This window comes from Periplaneta americana, chromosome 4 (genome assembly GCF_040183065.1).
Source record: "Periplaneta americana isolate PAMFEO1 chromosome 4, P.americana_PAMFEO1_priV1, whole genome shotgun sequence".
Lineage (NCBI taxonomy): Eukaryota > Metazoa > Arthropoda > Insecta > Blattodea > Blattidae > Periplaneta > Periplaneta americana.
Genome location: NC_091120.1, coordinates 156,293,468 through 156,313,350, shown reverse-complemented (window position 1 = coordinate 156,313,350; position 19,883 = coordinate 156,293,468). Strand labels below are relative to the sequence as shown.

Sequence of the window (19,883 nt, the reverse complement as noted above, 5' to 3'; positions counted from 1 at the left end):
AAAATACAATTGGTGAACTCTCTCACAAGTCCCATTGGAAGATGTACACTTTTCACAAAATCTGTACATCAGTCAATCTTCTTAATGTATCCAGCTGTTTGCTGACAACATAAAGTCCACTGTAGTCTGTTCAGTTCTTGTTTTTCGTGAGAAATGAGGGGTATTTTGATCGGTGTGCATTATAGATGCCTGTTGCTAGTAGCCAGAGTTGGGGTGTAATCAATATATACTGCAGAGCTGTGTCTTCTGCGACTGGTACTGATGATTTTAATTTACTTCTTTTGGGTGGTTTATGGATGGACAGTATAGAAGAATGTGTTCCAGATCTTCATCATGATTATTACACCACACACAAGTAGAAGTATCAGAAAGGTGAAGTTGGTGTAGGTATGATTTGTGTGACAATGTGACCTGTTCTGGCTCTTGTTAAAAATGTTTGAACATGTCTGGGCAAGTTTTTGTACATTTCCAGGTTATTTGGTTTCTTTTGTACAGACTGTCAGAAGAGAGCCAATTGTTGATCCAGATCTGTACATAATGATGGTAGAAAATAACATGTGAAAAATCCAAACTCTTGCAATGAACATGGTCCGACCAAAAAATATAATCACTACCAGCATACAGACCAGGTCGTTTTACTACGATGCATGATGCACATTCACTCCCAGTCCATCACGTCTCCAATAGGATGTACCACAAACTGACCTTCCAGTCGAGACCATTTACCTAATACCATTGTTCTCAGCCGAGACCATCTCACTAATACCATTGCTAGGAGCAGACTCGATCTCATAATGCAGTTGCTGTTGGCCAATTCGATCTCACCAATACCGTTGCTCCCAGCTGAGTGCTGATCTCTGGAGAAAGTCCAGGTCAGGAAAACATAGGAGGAACGTCTAGAAATAAGACGGTTAGCCATCCAAAAGAACCGATCTGAAAGCTCCTTGCAATTAGACTCAAACATCTGGAAGTACCGTACTCTGTGAGAGAAAATGCAAAAAACATAAATAAAAGGAAAGGTATAATAGGAGAGAAATGAACGTGGTGGTAAAACTAAATGCCATATAATACAAGTGTGTGTTAAACAGAGCTATAAATAATAGATTCTGGATTAATAAAACTAATTATTAATATCATTCCTTTGCTGTGGTTGTGCCAGAGATGGGTAGAGCATGTAGCACATATGGGCAAATCCAGAAATGCATATAGAGTGTTAGTTGGGAGGCCGGAGGGAAAAAGACCTTTAGGGAGACCGAGACGTAGGCGGGAGGATAATATTAAAATGGATTTGAGGGAGGTGGGATGTGATGATAGAGAGTGGATTGGTCTTGCTCAGGATGGGGACCAATGGCGGGCTGATGTGGGGGCGGCAATGAACCTCCGGGTTCCTTGGAAGCCAGTAAGTATTATTAATATCATTAGCACAGAGGAGAAAACTGTGAGCAATTATGCTACAAAAAAAAAAAGAGTACTTAATATGTTATGTATAATATATAGTTTCCTGTATAAACAATAGCCAACCTTTGCTCAGTTGCCTGGATTAGCATGGTGTAATGAGTCCAACAGAGTAGGTGACCTCTCTGATCTTAACTTGTGCCCTGATGTATGTAGTTCCGAAATGTCAAGTTCCAGGACATGGTGGAATACCTAAAAGTCTAATTCTGAACACATGATGCATGTTTAGTTTTTTAGGTAAACTTGACTGAACCATGCAGAAACTTACATTCAATTTGCCACCCGTCTCTCTGATCATGAGTCGATGGTTAGAATGCACTAAATCACGAGCTCTGATAATGTTATCAATTTTTTAAATAAATGGGCAACTGCACTGTGGGTCATCTTCGACTGATTCTCGGCCATGTTTAAACCTATTATACCAGTTGAAAACACTTGTCCTGCATACACATTTATCACTAGGGGGTGGATGTTGATGAAAAGTCATCTTATTTTTCACATTAGGATGTCTATTAATATAGAAATCCTTTCTATGTTAATATCAACTGAAAAAAATAATGTCTTTTATTGCATTTTTTGACGTTTTTGAACTAATAGATCATTTTCATTTTTTTTTTTTTCGAATTTTTTTGTCATTTTTAATACTTTGAAGAACTTTTAGATCATTTGGAATGCATCTTACTTTCTTCTTTACTGATAGATCTGTTAAATCATTTTCTAAGCAAATAGGTCAGCAGTAATTACCTACTGAATAAGTGAATAACAGTGACGTTTGAATTTTATAGTTTGGAAAAAACTCTTAAAATCCATCCATCATTTCACTGAAGGCTTCATTTCACACAACGGAAGTAACATAAAATGCTTGACAACAGCTTAGTTTAAGTGAGGGCTTTGACAGCTACTGTTCTTTTGTCGGGTGTCTTTAGAATTTATGTGTGGAAAGGGGGAAACTTTCACTGTGTTCTGGACAGGACGTTGTGTCCTCAACATGATTCGAAAGGGATGTCTACTGTAGTAGACAGTACTTTTAACATAAAGATCGCAAGAATGCATGCTGCGTCCACAACTTGTTTTGTCATTCACATTCCCTCAATTGGAAGATCTGGTAACAAAAGTGAAGAGTGGAAGGAGGAGACAGAGAATGAAGGCACTGAAATGGACCACCCCTGATTGAAACACATTGTAAACCCTCATTAAAATCTATAGTTTTCCCTTTAAACCTTCATTTTGTTGCATGTTCTTTTCATTTATCTTAGCCAGACTACAGGAAGTTGTCTCCTCTCTTCGAGATTTGCAGGGCAGTCATTGAAACAAGGTGACTAATTTTTAAGAAGTTGTGGTGTGAGTACGGTGAATAATATTTAAATGTCATTTTCTTTTAATTATATGTCATTCCATTATTTAAAGGCATTTTAATGATCATTTTAAGTAGATTTTTAGATCATCAACATCTGCCCCCTATTTATCACTAAACGCTATTTTTAAAAGTTCATAGGTCTCCAATGTTGATTTTCTGCAAATGCGTTTCATTTTCTCGTCCATTTTTACACACAATAATCCATCTACAACACGTAACATATAAAAAACTTAAAATTGTTTAACGACATGTTAAAAGTGTTAAAATTTAAAAAAAAGTTATGTACCTTAGACAGACAGCCCGTTTCGACGCCGGTTCTGTGTCGTCTTCAGTATCCTATGAACTACTGATGTTTCTATTGATCTTGCATACTGCCGTTTGCATTCGTCAGTTGTAGGGGTGGGGGGGTGATTGTTTGTGTGCTATGTATCATGATGTCGAATAATGTATTGAACTGTAATTGTGTATTAAGTGAAGATGACGCAGAACCGGCGTCGAAACGGGCCATCTGTCTAAGGTACATAACCTTTTTTAAAAATTGTAACACTTTTAACGTGTTGTTAAACAATTTTAAGTTTTTTAAACAGTGTTAAAATGAACCAAAATCAATGACACAACACATCCTCACCCAACAGGCTGCAACCCTCTACTAAACAAAGGCAGAGCTGTGAACTTTTCAGAATTATTGAGGGAAAAAAACAAACTTTCTTTTCCTCGCCTCCAACCCTCGCAACCCCTAACCAATAAACAGTGGCAGCTCCAGTCTAAGAACTTTTCAGTCACCTCGTGAAATAACTGTCGCTGTAATTTGAAAACAAAGCAAAATCAGACATTTGTGCAGATAAACTAATTGAGTCGTTTTTGATTACCTATAGAATTCATTGTGCAAGATTTTTATGTATTTGTACTATGTCACAGATGTAGACACATCCTACATTTGATACTTCAAATACATGTCTCGTTTATGGGTGCCAGTCATTTGACATACTACATCACAGCATGCTGCTTCAGACATACCGACATAGTGCTGGTACATGCCGCCATGTTTCAGGCTATAACTCAGAGCTCTCTACTGGCAAAGATACGAAACTTGCGTCACTGAAAGCAGAAAGTTCACTAAATACAATGTACTGTCACTAATATTTTTAACTATATTCACAGCGACAAAAAAAATATAGGCATTACTTTTCAGCATGCCCTCGTATAAACGACTTCAAATTGGCTGTCATTGATACACATAAAACTGTTTTTTCTGAAGCCAATACAAGAATGTGCTTTTTCTACCTAGGCCAGACTGTGTACAGAGCTGTGCAGAATAAAGGTTTGCAGAGAAATTATTATGATCCAGAAAACAGAGCATTTAGGAATGGGATTCATGAACTCTTGAGTCTTGTGTTTGTACCAGTAGCTGAAGTACACGCTGCATATGAATAACTGTTTGACACAATTCCAGAGGAACTAATTAATTTCCCCGACTATATTGGTGTCACCTACATTAGAGGAAGGATAGCCCATGGTATGAGGAGAACTGTCCCTCCCAGGAATGGATCCATTTCAATACAGCAATCCAAAATGAACCACGCACAAACAATTTAACTGAAGCATAGCATCATAGATTCGAAGTCATGTTTGGAAAATATCGTCCATCTCTGTATTCCCTTATGTAAAACTAATAAAAGAATAGGTCAATCATCACATTATGTTGGAGTTAACTGCAGGAAGACAAATTCGATGTAAACATAGAGCACAATGTGAAAGGATTAACAGATGACTTTGGCCACTGGCATAGCTCATTTGGCTGAGGCACTTGCCTGCTGATCTGAAGTTGTGCTCGGGCATGTGTTCGATTTCCCCACGTACTGTTGCATAGATGAAATGTCATATATCAATTGTCGCATAGGTGAAATGTCGTATATCAATTGTTGCATAGATGAAATGTCGTATATCAATTGTTGCATAGATGAAATATGGTATATCAATTGTCGCATAGATGAAATGTCTTATATCAATGTCGCATAGATGAAGTGTCGTAGGTCAGTCGTCTGCCTTCACTGCTGTATCATTAGAATAGACAGTCGGCCTGGGTAGTGTAGTTGGTATAGCGCTGGCCTGTGCTCAAGGTTGCTGGTTCGATCCCGGTCCAGGTCGATGGCATTTAAGTGTGCTTAAATGCGACAGGCTTATGTCAGTAGATTTACTGGCATGTAAAAGAACTCTTGCGGGACAAAATTCTGGGATACATGTAACCTCAGCAGTTGCGAGCGTCGTTAAATAAAGCATAATTTAAAAAAAAAAAATTAAATAGGCAGGGAAAGGGAACCCTAACTGTTGGTTCAATTACAAAGAGCCGTTTTTTCTGCCTTCCTTGAGGATGGAGCTCATGTGTAGCTTCAAAACATTCGATGTGTCTACATCTATGACATGGTACAGATACCTAAAAAATCTCGCATCACATTGAATACTGAGAAAATCTCGAATGATATGTATTAGAATTCATCTTTGAAATTGGTCCCACTTATTAAGTTACATTCTGTAAGTATTTTTATATTTTGCTACATTGTAAAATCTAGAATTTCACTTTCAATGTGCATTTTTTTTTTTAATAACGAGATTGTTTCAGTTCATATTCATATACCAGGAGTCGTGAAGTCGAATCTGTACAATACACTATTAAACATGTGAAAGTGATGATTGCTACAAGCATTTAACTTGGTAACACTCTAACAGTAGTCAAACATAAATTTTGTTGTACTTAGGTTTCCTGCTATAACATGGTTTAGTTTTACAGAGATGAATGTCAGAGTTAGGCAAAACAAGACATCTACATAAAAAAAAAACTGCTCAAAATAATACATATGTAAAACAACACACTCACTGTTTATATTAATTGGTTTGTTATTGTTTTCTCATGTACTGTGAAAACAGCCCATTACATAAGATTGGTGATAAATATTTGCCTACCTCTGAACTCATTGCAGTTCAATTTTCTCAATATTGCTGTATATTTTATTAGCATCAATCAGATTTGTGATATGTTGGCATGAAAGTGCAGTAAAATCTTATTACATAATTTTTCTGCTATACACAATGCTGCAGAGGTCTTTATAGGACATCACATGTGAGGTACTCATCCTGTTTACACAGTTTTTATCTTATCATATCGACAGTTTACTTTTTATGTTTTGACAAAGATTGGAATGTATTTCCAAGGCTGTATATAAATAAATAATGGAGTAATACAAACATTTTTCTGATACGCTTTTCGACTACATATTGTTCCAATAACTGTTCATAAAATTGATCAGGGATGGCATTTGTTGATATAATATTTCAGGTATACTTTTCTTTTAGTGTGGTAATACTTATATTAATAGTTCATAAAAGAAAATAAAGTTAATCAGAAGTTGAAAAAATAATTATATATGTGAAGAAAGAAACAAATATTTTCCCACATAATCATATTATGTGCAGTATTTTACTTTTATGTGCCATTTATTTTATCTAAAAGTTTTTTTTTTTTTTTTTTTTTTTTTTTTAATCCATTTGAATATTTATTATCATTTATAAACATGAAGCAATGAAATATCTCCCTCCAAGGAAGTCCTTTTCATGGTCTAAAACTATATTATTTGTAGCAGGATTTATTGCAACATGGCCAGCATTTATTGTCATTACTCATTGAAGTTCCTATTAAAGTTTCAGGTTGACTTTATTTAGCAGTTTTACGGTGTGACCAAGTTATAAGTTATATTAATTGTTTTTCTCGATCTTCATAATCTCCTTCTAGTCCCTTAAATAAACTATCTATGAGTGGCATTTAGTGGTATAATTTATAGGTAGTTGCAGTTAACTTATACTATAAATTTTACTTTTTCAAAATGGCCTTCAAACCGTGCAACATAGATTTAATTTTGACAGAAAGAAATGAGTAACGAAATACTATGAGGAAGGAGGTTCTTTTTTACAGTGATAACACAGTCTAGTATATACAATCACGAAGCTCAATACGTAGTAAATATGCATCCATAGATAATTGCTAACCACTAGTATCGCTACTATCACCTCATTACAGACAATGCAAAATAGTACCTGCACAGTCTATTGTTTCTAGCACCCTCATAAACTCAAGTTTCGTGAATGTGTATACTAGACTGTGGTGATAATACGAATGTACAGGTTTGGCTGTTACTGGGTACTAGTTTGCACACCAATTGCCACAACTATTCGCCATATACAGCTTAACAGCTCCATTTGTAAAATTGCTATGCTAGCTAGATGCGTACACATGAGAAATGAGTAAGAATTTCGTCAGCTGGGTGACAGCAGCTGTAATGGTAGGATCAAATAATTCTTTTGCCTCAAGACTAAAGTAAATGGTAAACTGTGTCATCGTAATGAAGTGCATATATCATTATTTTTATTTTGCTGCAAGTAAAGCATGTGAGAAACTCCCACGAGGACTGGAGGATCTTCTACATTCAATTTGAACATATATTTCTAATAGCATCAAATGAAATGTGCAATTGACAGAAATTCAGAAGTTTTTGAAAAGCGAAAAAAAAAAAAAAAAAAGAGATTCTGAAGCCTTCTACTACCAGATGGTTGGCATTACACCAGTGTATCAAAAGAGTATTAGAAGTCTAGAGTCCTTTGAAATCATTTTTAGAGATAGTGGCCTTCGAAGACGAGTTGCACAGCACAAGTAATATTTTGAATGATATGAATAATCTTTTTTTTCTGTCTTGTATGGAGGAGGGACCCAAAGGCTTACAATGCAGCCTGAGGCTTATTGTGCTTACCACTCCTATTCTGTGAATGATTGAGTAGCCAAATAGCTGTGCTCTTGTACAAGTATATCACACTGCACCATGAACTGAACCCGGGCTATCGCATGGATGGTGGTGATATGTGAATTAATGATGGTGATATTAGTCTGAGGTCCAATGCCGAAAGTTACCTAGCAATTCTTCAATTGGTTGAGGGAGAATCCCGGGAAAAAAAACCCAACCAGGTAACTTGTCCCAACTAGGATTTGAACCTGGACCTGCTCATTTCAATCAGGTGTGCTAACCATTATTCCATAGCTCATCCATTCTCTATGGAAGGACAACAGAAGGCTTTTCAAACTGTTTGCTCAAAACTTTATTAAACTGCAATTACTTGAAAATGCATCAATTGATGTGAAAAATCCATCAAACTATCTTCAGATAGAAGAAATATTCCTTGGAACCGAGTGTTCACAGCCTTTAGAGTCACTTATTTAAATTTCTGTGTTTGTGCAGCTAGTGAGATTCAAGACAGTTTGCCATTAGATAATAATGTATTTAGAGAAATGACCTTGTTGGACTCAGCCATTGCATTGGACTCGTGTAGAACAAGTCTAAAAGTATCAATGCCACCTTGACAGCAGTGCGGTAGCAGCAGAGTGGCATAATTTGCCTTTCGAATTTACTGCCGAGGAGAAGGTAAAATTACAATCCATAGACATAGAGGAAATGTGGGATTCCATTGCTAAAACAAAGGATTTCCAAGACCAGCGGTCGTTTGAAAATATTGGAATTCTTACTAGAAATGTGTTCTCATTGCCTCACTCTATTCCTGAGTCACTCTATTCACTTTGAGGAGGAACAGTATAGGCACAAAAAGCCTTAACGCAGTTGCTGTCATGCAGTCCAGTTTTCAGGCTGAAGGCGTAAACTGTAGTACTTTCCAAGTACAGTCTTTCCATATTGTCCATCATAACAGTGAGAACTTGTTCATTTATGAACCGACCACTGTTGGTCTTTTGTCTTCTGGTACATCTGCAAGTGCAGAAAGTTAAACTGTGTAAATAAGTGAGACTTTTTTGTACAGTTTTACAAATTGAATGTAATTATTAAGTCCTATAAATAAGTTTAATGTAAATGGGGATGCTGTATGATTAAGAATGAGGAACTGGAGAACGATTGCATTGGATCAAGACAGGTGGAGGAGAGTTCTTGAGGAAGCCCATGTTGTGATTCCTTCATTTATGCTCTTTGCGAGTCTGCCTCAATTCACTTATTCTCTAGTTCGCCCTCCACATGGGTAAATCTTAGAGAGAAGACGTTCATTCTTCCCCTGCCTTCCACCACCCAGTAAGAAGGAACACATGCTCCTGGCCATGCTTCTTTTTCCCTGCCAATATTGCATCCTCCTGCCAGTTCATTATGAGTCTGCAGAGGGTGCTATCATGGATGGCATTCCCCCCCCCCTCGACAGCCAGGCGTGATGTCACTAGTCATGTGACAGGGAGAAACCAAGCCGAGCCACTCCTATAAAAGACGAGCAGCTACAGTACTAGAGTACACAATTCCCCGTCACCATTCTCTCCCACAGCATTTCTGACTTCGACTCCCCACACTCATCCCGGCTTGTTTGCTCGACCCCAACAATCTCCTCAACCTCCTCTAGAATCGGTAAGTCGCGAGCTGAGCTACGCTGATCCTCCGACAATAGAGTCTTCCGTTTCCTCACTCCTGGCATTGGAAAGTCTCATACTATGGTGTGCTGATCCCCTGATTCTGAGGAGCTTGTTCTCGCCATTGGAAGTCGCGAGTTATGGCTTGCCAGGTCTCTCGATCAAGAGAACTAACATTCTACCTGATTCATCTCTCTCTCTCTCGTTATCCTGTCGCTCCCCCCCCCCCCACATCATACTTCAGAGCAAGCCGATTTCCCCCAGCACTCCCATTACCCCTACCTCCCTCTCACACAAATATTACTTTACTATCATATATCGCAGCTTTCCCTCACATTGAGGTCTAAGAAATAAATAAATTCATAAATCACCAATTTATATTCGAAACACTCTTCCCCCTACTTCTTGAACCAAACGAAAATATCTAACCTTCTTGTTAATAAACAAATATTATTTAAAACAGTCTTTCCTTATTTTCATCATAATCCCGCATTATCACCCCACCCAAAAAAGAAAACAAGCTTCAACCTTCTTGTCCCGTCACTCCTGTTTCCCCTCTCTACATGTCGATGATACCTCAGAGGGTTGTCAACGGAGACAGGTGCACAACACCCAGATTCAGAGATGAATTGTAGCACCATGGATGATAAATAAGTTTAAAGTAGCCAACCGTGTGAGTGTGTGCATGTGTATGCTGACTATGCCAGAAATATAAGTGGAGAGAATATATCAGTGCAGTGTTAGAGATGGAAATACAATATTTTAAGTTGTTACTATGACTGACATTGTGGAAATGAACGTTTTCTGGATGATTGTTGTATGATGGTGAGTATATCTATACATATAGTCATATATGAGGTCTTGCCATCCTCATTGAATAATCAAGACTATGTTAGTAGTTAATATGTAGATACCTATTAATTTGAGAAAAATTCGTCCCGGCACCGGGAATCGAACCCAGGACCTCTCACCTCTGAGCGCTCTTTCCAACTGAGCCATGCCGGGATACGATCCACGGTGCCAGCTGATTTCTCCTCATTGTATCGTCAATGAGTATATCTGTTTTATTTGTACTGCATATATAAATTGAATAGCTTTGTTCCTCTATTTACTGCATTGTTTTTTGAAGACATGGCCTACTGATACTTAAAACAATATACAGTAGAACTGGTTATAACGACATCCAAGGGACCTTGAAAATTATGTTGTTATAAACGAGTATCGTAGTAACAGAGATTCATATTATCTGTATAGAGAGGTGGAAAATGAAAAATAATAAACATAATTAGGCTTATTTTAGATTTATGTATTCACTTTTAAGCATACCATGACCACAATAAAATACATGTACAATTTATAAATACAGTATTCTGTATTAAAACAGTTTGTTCATTACTCACAAAACTTATTTACTGAGGAGTGAAGTAATCAGTCATTTTACTCTGTTTTCTCCTACTTGCCCAATATACACTTTCTAAATTAAATTATATGTTCATTATTTCAGTTGCAATTTCACTGCTCCTTCTCCTAGCTTCATACTCCCTCCTCTAGCTTTATAGAAATGTTTACAATTCTAATGGCTTCTAAAGTGTCACTCACTTCTTTTAGTGGCCATACTGCGTTAAAATGCGTGCACTTAGTGAAAACTTCCTGTCGAAACTGACCGCATGCAGGTTCCATTAATACCGCATGAATTCGGGCAGGTTACAATGGGATGGGGAATCTGCCTGCATTCCAGAGGTCTGTGATAGAAGGAAACAATAAAGGATTTGCCAGATTTCAGCAAAATATTTCTTAAAATACTTTGGTTCTTAGAAAATCTTATTCCAAACTGAGATTGAAAATGACGTTACATGCGAGGTAGACACATATACGTTTGTCGTATTAAGCAAAGTAGAAAAGCATATGTCTTATGGGGAATTAGTTGGGACCACAGAATATTTGACGTTATAGGCGAGGTGTCGCACAAAACGAGGTTGCTATAACCAAGTTCTACTGTACACGTTGTTTTCTTATATTTGTGACAGCATTTTAAGGTACAAGAGAACACTGCCTAGATATTATTATGATTGTACTTTTCTTCGCAATAAGCACTGTCTATCACACTTGTTATAATTACTACATTGACGTTTTTCTGTTATAACAGTATTTTATGAATATTTAATTTTGGTAAGAGGAAGGAATTTTTTTTATGACTGAACAGGAATTTCGTAGCATTCTGGAAGGAATCTGGGTTTTGGAATTCGACACCACTGAACATAGCTGTTGTACAGTCATGATTGTGTTCCTTCTGACGAAATGTCTGATGCATAAAATAGCAAAACAGATTTTAGTTCATGAACTCTATTTCTTTGCTATAAAATGCTATTTTTTAAAACATTTTTGCTGTAAATACGAAAAATTAATGCTATAATTTCATACCTCTACTGATAATTCACTTGAAAGGTTGACACCTCTGGGTTATCTGAATAAGAATCAGAATTTTATAAATTCTTAAAGTGGACAGCTTGTTTAACTGTATTTATAAATTAATATATTAATACAGTATTATGATTTCCAATTTTTACTGGTATTCTTACTGCAAATTCTGATTCATTTCGATATCTTATTTGTTCCTTTTCCACTCCCCCCCCCCCCAACAAAAGTATAACAATAGGCCTATACTATAATTTAAAATCCTCTTCAGCAAACTAACAAGCAATTGAGATTTTGTATCGTCAGCCTTGGCTATAGAAATCTTCTTTCCATATTATCAAAGTGACTAATCCCCCACAAGAGCTTTTTTCGCAATTGTGGTCAGAAAATCCTATTATATTTCAGGAATATTTTATCAATGTCATACTTCAATTGTTATTTTCTCTTCTTAGCTTCATAAAATGTTAATGTAATAAGGTTTTACTGCTACTTTACATTGTATATTAAACTATCGGCATTATGTTGTAGATAAACAGCTTAACTGAGGACTATTTCTTACGTTCTAAATGTGGTGGTACAAAAATGTAGATATTAAGTATATTTGTGTATATGGGTCATATATTCACAAGTGCAATAATGACGTACCTTTTCATGACATGTGAAAATTCAGTCCATTGATGTATTTTATTGTATTTTATAAATCTATGTCTGTTTGGACCCAGAAGAAATTGTACATCGTCTTTGTGCTCTTATACTGAATTGACAGTTATTAAAAATCTCTTCCAAACTTGAAGATATGTTGTTTTATTTCTAGATAGCATTTACTACAGTTAATGTGTTTTGGAAACATCAATTAAGAGGAAATTATAGAGACTTTTTAATTCTGTTATTTGTAAGAAATGTTCCATTGTTTATCGAAGTGAAAGATGTATATGATAATAGTACTTTGAGTTTAGTTGGTATTTAACATTTTTCTCTCTAATAATTGTTTTTATCATAAAAAATTGGTATTATATTACATTTTCACATTATCATTCCTGCATTAGGTACATTTTGCATTAATCAGATACAAAATTTATTACAACAGTTATAAGGGCTTCATACATCTGTTTTAGCTTTTGACTTATATTTCCAGAAAAATGTACAGAGTTCTAGTTGTATTCATCATACTGAGGTGAAGTATCTGTTCATTCTTAGTCTTTTATTACACATCTTGCTGTTCAATTAAAATACCCATTTCTTTAATAGTGGATGTCCACCAGTCAAGTTGATCAGGCAGTATTTTGTCATTGGCAAAGTTCTGTACTGCTCAAATATTTTGCTCTAATAACTTACTTTAATTACTTATTAGAAATAGTCAAATGGTACTCATCATTACATCAGGCTGTAATAATGTTTATTCTCTGCTCTTAAACCAGTATCAGTCCTGTTGAAAAGATCCTGGGAAACTGCATGCAGTTAATTCACTTTATAATCAGTACCCTATGTTTTCAAGTTTTTTCTTTGTTAAAACACGATTGGGCTTATGTCTAGTAAACTTTTTGTCATAAGAATACCTTGTTTTCACTGTTTTTTCACTAACTTAAAAATTGTTTGTGATGATGTAACATATATTCCTCGAAAATTATGATGAAATTTCCCCTTGCAGAATGTCTAAGTTTTTTTACACATCTGTTGTAAATGAATATAATGGTCGATTATTGAAAACTTTTGATCAGGCTTAAGTAAGGCTAAAACACAAAGTTTTGTTATTAAAGGAGAAAAATTCGCTCTGGCGCTGGGGATCGAACCTGGGTCCTTGGTTCTACATACCAATTGCTCTAATCACTGACCTACTTCAAAGTTCAATTCACAGCACCGGATCGAATCCCTCTTCTCTAGTGTTTTTTTCCTTTGTGGCCTTATTCTATGTTCGACATATATATTAGGTCAACTGTCACAACAAGCGCACTCAATTGAATGACTTGGTGACCAGGATTCCACAGTGTATGCACTGTTGAGCAAAGAATCTACATAAAGATTAATTTTTGGTCCTACAGAATTTATCTATTATGGTAACAATGGTTATTAAAGGAGAAAAATTTGCTCCGGTGCCAGAGATCGAACCCAGATCCTTGGTTCTACATACCAAGCGCTCTAACCACTGAGCTATGCCAAAGTTCAATCCACCAGATCGAATCCCTCTCCTCTAGTGTTAAGTTTTTTTATACAGGGTTGTAACTATTTCATAAATGAAATTAACGCCATATAAAAACGTGCGATGTACGAGAATAAAGAGAAGACAACAATGAAAATAATCATTTCTGGATCCTATGTTGCTGCGTCAAAAGTGTGTTTCAAAAGTAATGGTAAAAAATTTAAGATACCTCGTACTCCATGCAAGATTCCCATGTTCTCTGAGGCATTGATGTACCCTTGCGAATGTGCGTCTATCAGGCTACCCTCTATGGGAGAAAATATCTTGGCACAAGAATACGGCCTTGAGTGAATCTTCACTAGCTTTTCCATTGAAGTGCATGTTCTTTGTTGCCACAACCTCTTCATTTTGACATTCTTTATAAATACCGTGGCTGCTATTTATTCAATTTCAGATCACTCCGAGAAAGAAAAAGGAAGAAATTGCCATGTATATAAACGAAGTTATTGGTGAATATTAGAAGAAACTTTGGATTGTCTTGGTAACAGATTATTTGCGGACCTATATTGACTGAGACTTTTTTGATGTGTAATTTTTATCCTTGCGGTTTTTACCATCACTTTTGAAACACAGTATAGATTACATTAAGAACAAGTCCTACTTTAAGGATTTATTAACATTTCTTCATTTTAAAACTATTCAGATTCTTACTGAATCTCGTGTTTGTAAGTCCAAATCCAACTAGGGTAATGCATTTTTAAAGATAGGAAAATATTCTTATCTTGGTTTTTATCAGAATGGAAATAAAGTCTAAGTTCTGAATCTTACCATATACGGTACTTTAAGATGGGAACTTTTTGTCCTAACCTATCTTATTCTCACTATGGTGTATGTTTGTGACTCATGATAATCCTTTCTATAAATAATACTTTTATTTTGCATTACAGGTTTCCCCATCCTAGAAATGGAATTACTTTTGTTGGAGCAACGAGAGTACAGACAGATCTTACTAGATCGTATTACAAGGCAATGGAAACAAATAAACCTTAATAATTTACAAAATCTCTACTGAAATATTTTTGATCGGTAAGTTAAATCTGTATCTGTTGATTTCTCTCAGTATTTTGTATAATTTTTTAGGAATAGTACAAATATATCTTCTCAGTGAAAGTTATATGTAAATAATTGCAAAATAAAGAATATCAATATCATGAACATGAGTAACGTGCATTTTTATTTCCTTTTAACTGATAACAGGTTCGATTCTCTCTCTCTCTCTTTTATATATGTATATCTGTACCGGTATCTATTGATCTAATCTGATCTCCGTATGCTTGCGCGTTTTTTATGGTATTATATAACAATCATGTAAAGATAGCTATTAAGACATGAGCATAGCGAGTAAAAGACAAAAAGTGACTACTGTCAGAGTTTCTGTGACCTGCAGCGTGGCATTAGTATCGCTAGTTGTGCAAATATGCAAGGAACAGAGAGAATCATGCAGTGAGATGCGAGTTTCGAAACAAATATAATCCTGCTTATTTATAATTGTAACTATAAATTCTATCTAAAATACATTATGGTAATTGATATATATAGTTGCGAAATATACATGATTTAAGTAATGTATCCAACCTGATAAACTGTCAGCAGTTCGAAACCTTCGAAAATTTCCTAGACGATTTAGCAGACTTTCCATTTATCATTTCTCTTCGGATTTCTTTCGTACAAAAAAATCGGCACATTAGATAATTAAAAACGAGCTTTCCTACAATGTCCAGTGTATGTTCATAACAACATCCTATATGTTGCCTAATAAGGTATATCAATTTCCTCAATACCCTGTAAACAACAACAACATATATTGGACTTTCTGAGGCCTTGATAAATAATTAGGCAAATTGAGAAATACATGAGGAACCACATTAGGCTTTGAACTCCTCCTCAGTCTTAGAATTTCAACATTTAGTCATTCACAACAAATGAATTCAACTTTACAAGCAAATCATTTGAAAACGTGACAAACATAGGACTTAATGATTAAGAGACTTTTCTCTTCTGGGAATTGCCCTCAACCACTTCGAAAATTGGCCTTCGTCCTGAGGGGCCTGAAGAAATGAATTCATTTATATGATGTTTTATAGGAATTCGTGCTATATCCATACCTACACCGTGGCATAAACAGGACGGCATTTCAGTTTATTTTAACACAGACAGCTTAGAATGTCCGTAAATCATTCACAAAAAACTAACAATTAGAAGAAAAACACAATTCAAATGGTAAGAGAGAGACGATTAACAAGTACGGTACAAAAACACATTTTCGTAAGTTACAATATGAAACCAACTGAACTTGCAACGACAAGCGATCATCACACCGTAGTTTCTGCTTTTCCCGCAGAGCCTTCACGATAATATCTAAGCTATAGTGAGCACGGAAAGTGACTCACTTTCTGTCTTCTATTCACTATGACATGAGTAGGAAATAAGTTATGATGTGAGTCTCGGCTGTAAGTGACTGATAATGTATGTCTAGTCACCATAACTACAGAAAATCTGTATTGAAATAAACCCTATTTAGATGCAGATGGTACACAGTAAATAAGTAAATTTTAGTATGGGAGTAGATTTTTTTTATTTTATTGGGTTATTTTACGACGCTGTATCAACATCTCAGGTTATTTAGCATCTGAATGAAATGAAGATGATAATGCTGGTGAAATGAGTCCAGGGTCCAGCACCGAAAGTTACCCAGCATTTGCTCGTATTGGGTTGAGGGATAACCCCGGAAAAAACCTCAACGAGGTAACTTGTCCCAACCAGGATTCGAACTCGGGCCACCTGGTTTCGCGGCCAGATGCGGTGACCATTACTCCACAGATGTGGATGTATGGGAGTAGAAAAACAGTAATTTTTATTTACTATTTTATTTTTATTTTACAGGTATTGAGCACCATAGCTGCAGGCGATCTGAGTGAAGAACAAAGCAAATAGATTCTAAACATGTATTAGAAGACTGAAAATGACGAAAGGATGAGAAGCTGGGGACATTTGACAATACTACATTCACACATTTGAAAATTGATTGTATAAGAAAGAAATGTTTATTCAATGTGGTCTAAGCTGCCACATCCATTTTATAGTCTATTGAAATCATATATAGAAAATTGATTCTTTCAAGTGAAATACCAGGATAATGTTATAGCTCTCTATTCCATAAAATCAGGAATTCCACAATTCTTAGCCCAATACTATGTATAATCTAAATTTAACAGAAGAAATACTGAAATCAGAAGTAAACACTGAAATAATGAAACAATTGTCTTTAGAGACAATTAATATTAGGTACCCTCCATAAAACTGGCTTCATTTATACACAGACTGATCCTTGATTTCCAGGTAACAAGGTGCCGGTGCAGGTGTTACTTGCTGTCTCTTTTCACTTAATAGATCTCTTGGATATGGAACAACAAGTTTTGATGGAGAAATCATTGCAATAAGTGAAAGTCTCAGGAATCTTCTTTGCCACATCGATAAATTTAAGAATACAGTTATATTGTCAGACTCCAAAGCAGCTATTCTATCAATACTGGGTGTTCATTTCAAAGTGTGTCATGACGTCACTGTTGTTGGGTCACCGATTTGAAGCGAGTTTCAGTTTATATGTTAGAGAAGTTGCCTATTATTTAAGGCGTTCTTCAATCTGAACTTGAGAATGTGTACGGTATAACTTGAACGTCGTAGCAACAGATGGCGGTCTATACGGTCTGTGTGCTACCATAACCTCTTTCGAACTGTGTTTTGCGCCAGCAAGTCGTACGCAGGGTATATGTTATCATCGGTTGCGTATGGTAACATTCCACAACACAAATCAAATGCTCCGTGTCCATGTTGACCGTCGAAGTTAATGTCAACAAATACGTAAGTAATCGTCTTAACCCTCTCCCCATATCTCGACAGTACGTATTTCCAAACAGTTCACATTCCTGCCACTACCGGCGTTACCGTACGTATCGGCACGTACTCTTCAGAATGAACGCCGTACTTGCTAGCCAACTTCTCTGCCTCTTAGATTATACACCTGAGCTGCGGAAGTGTAGGAAGATTGAATTCTCTAGGCTCATCAGCTAGCCACATGACGGCATGCAGCGAGCCAAGACACATTTTGAACTGAACACCCAGTAGTCTCGAGACACACATCTTCATCTCAAACAACAGAAATAACTAAAATGCTCTCTCAATCAATAACACTCAATAAAAGAATTGTATTCCAATGGATACTATTCCATTGTAGAATCCTGGGCAACGAGAATGTGGATGCTTTAGCAAAGAAGGGCAGCACAGTTACTTACAGACCTGTTACTAAATCTACGTATTACTCTGTAAAAAGATTTATTAAATCTACATACTTAGACTTCAACAAACAAAATTTGATAACATATCTCAAGAAAAATAATGGAACTCTCTGCATCATAATCCACAGTTAATTCCCAATTTACCATACAAATCGTCTGTAGCTGCATTTAGATTGGCAACAGGCCATGACTGTTTGGCCAAACACCTGCATAGAATTGGAATATATCAGTCCCCTAACTGCCCATTGTGCAACTCAAACGAAAAAATGGATTCGGAACATCTCAAAATCTGTGCTTCAGTGGCTGACCATGACAATATCTTTAAAAAATATTGAGGTCAAATGACTTTATTGTCAAATGCCTGGCATTAGAAAACACTGCTGATTTACCTACTAATTTAGACACAATCTTAGCCACATTTGCAGATGACACTGCTATGTTAGCGGTTCATGAAAACTCAAGTATTGCATTACAACATGTACAAGATTATCTGATCCAAATAGGAAACTGACTTAAAATGGAGAGTTAAAATCAATGAAACCGAAAGTCAATACATTACATTTACATTGTGAAGAAGTTCCTTTACAACTCAAGAATCAAATTGTGCCCCGAACTGAATAGATCGCCAGCTAACTTGGAAGAAATGTATCTGGACTAAACGAAAACTACTAAATCTTAAATTCAGCAAATTACACTGATTAATTGGACGTAAATCACAACTATCAGCAGCAAATAAATTAACCCTGTACAAAGCCATTCTAAAACTTGTTTGGACGTATAGAATTCAGCTTTGGAGTACTGCAAGCAACTGTAACATCGAGATACTGGAGCAATTTCAATCAAAGACACTACAAACAATATATTGGCAACATCCCTTGGTACATCAACACCAGATATATCTACCATGACTTTCGCATCCCAACAGTCAAACAAGCAAAAGAAATTACGTCTTGCCTAAACAGCCATCCAAATTCATTAGCAGAGAATTCATTGGACAATAGCAGCCTTCACCTGAACAGACTTAACAGACATGCTGTTTTAGATTTAATCTACAGATTCAAACAGTAATTTCAATTTTAGAAGCGATTGATATACCAATGGGCTGTATTTGTAAAACTGTTAATTCTTTCATCATTGTTACTTATTGTTCACATTGTTGAATAGATTGTAATTTTTTTGACAAGTTAAAAAAATAATGAATGAGTTCTAAGAGATATTTTTATTGTCCTTAAAAATAAAACCACTTTCACATGATTCTACCTATAGGACAGCTGAAGGATATGACTGCCACATTTTCTAGACATTCAGCATTAGTAGCAGTAGGGATGTCAGTCCTACTTGTTTGTTTGCTGCCTTTACTCCCAAGGAAATACCTCTGGTATTCATTTCTGCTGGAAGCTGAGTGAACCTCAGGTCCTAGTGTGGCTTAGAAGGATTAGATCAATGGAGAAAATCCATGATTCCATGGGAAGGGTAGATCTAAATTTGCATATACTTAAATTTTATATTTTTCATGATCTAATTGGAATGCTAGTAGATGATTTTATGCTCTTCATTTCTAAAAAAACAAGACATTACCTACAAAAACAAATTACACAAGTTTGCAAGTTCTGGACTTTAATGAATGAAAGCTTAGGATATTTGAAAGAAGAATAGTAAGAAAGATTTTTGGAGCAATAAATGATCCTTTAACACAAGAAAAGAGGATATTAAAAATGAACATAC

General features: G+C 35.9%; 1 protein-coding gene across 1 annotated transcript in view; it reads left to right on the top strand.

The window, feature by feature from the left end:
* Sap30 (SIN3-associated polypeptide 30) overlaps positions 1–19,368 on the top strand; it is a 51,665-nt gene extending 32,297 nt beyond the window's left edge. Inside the window, exons 6-7 of the transcript XR_011331837.1 lie at positions 14,751–14,889; positions 16,747–19,368. The gene's annotated coding sequence lies outside the window, so the exon portion shown is untranslated. The remainder of the gene's footprint in view (positions 1–14,750; positions 14,890–16,746) is intronic.
* Positions 19,369–19,883: the final 515 nt, after the last annotated feature.